The sequence below is a fragment of the Triturus cristatus genome, chromosome 1_2 (genome assembly GCF_964204655.1).
Source record: "Triturus cristatus chromosome 1_2, aTriCri1.1, whole genome shotgun sequence".
Classification (NCBI taxonomy): domain Eukaryota; kingdom Metazoa; phylum Chordata; class Amphibia; order Caudata; family Salamandridae; genus Triturus; species Triturus cristatus.
Genome location: NC_140580.1, coordinates 987518418 through 987519400, shown reverse-complemented (window position 1 = coordinate 987519400; position 983 = coordinate 987518418). Strand labels below are relative to the sequence as shown.

Here is a 983-nt window from a genome sequence, read left to right as displayed (position 1 = left end):
GAGACCTATTGGCTATGCCAATGCTTGTTTTTTTTATGAGTCGGGCTCATGTTAAGATTGTCTCTTCTTTGCAGCATAGCACAACGAGTAGTTAGCAGATTACCTGCCCAGAAACCAGTGGTACAAGTAACAGCATAACTACTGCAGGGTACCATTATGTGCCACAAGGAATCCTTGTGCAGCACTACTAGGAGTGTTAACAGTTCACCATTTTTCAAAGCAGTCTTCTCCCATGTCCTCTTTGGAATGACAGTTCCTCTAAAATTAGGAGGTAGAGTTAAAACAAACCTTAGGTGCCCGAAGCACTGCTATGGGTAGGAAAATGGGTAGACTTCAACCTCAACACACAGTCACCGTGTCTTGGGACCAAAAACAATGCTTCCAGACCGTAACTGTTGTTGTATGCCAACACTGGGCAGACACTTAAAAAAGATCGATGGGGTTTGCACATGATGCCTTCAGACACAATTCCATCACGCAGAGATCACTACCAGTAAAACAAACGGCAAGAGGTTTTGTTGCATCCGAGCAAGCTTCAACTTAGAACATTGCCATGACAGGCCTATAAAGACCATTCAGAACCTTGCAGGGTTAACTAAAATGGGAGTGTACCCATCCTCTTCGGAAGAGGCAGGCTACAAAGCGAAAGCCTGGCCTTTCTGCAAGATGGGGGTTAATCTAGCACTACAATAAATGACTATCCCGAGCCACAAGAAAGACCAAGGAGGCATTTAAAAGTGCATAAGACACAAAATTCCACAGTTCCTTTTGGGAAAGTGCAAAGTTAATATAGGCCTCCTTCAGCAGAGGAAAGATGAATCTACATGCCCACAACCTCACAAAAACATGACTACCAGTGAAGAAGACACAATTAGATACACATGCTAACAGCAAGTTAGTCAACATAGAAAGGAAATAATTATTCCCTAATAAATTCTAACCTGCATTTCTCCATCACTTTCCCTTAAATCGTTAACAGACAT

The 983-nt window shown here is 42.6% G+C and overlaps 1 non-coding gene across 1 annotated transcript; it reads right to left on the bottom strand.

Annotated features, from left to right (window-relative positions):
• Window positions 1-604: 604 nt before the first annotated feature.
• On the bottom strand, window positions 605-743 carry LOC146868536 (small nucleolar RNA SNORA35). Its single transcript, XR_014968928.1, has one exon. It is a non-coding gene; the product is annotated as a small nucleolar RNA SNORA35 (small nucleolar RNA).
• Between the last annotated feature and the right edge of the window lie 240 nt (window positions 744-983).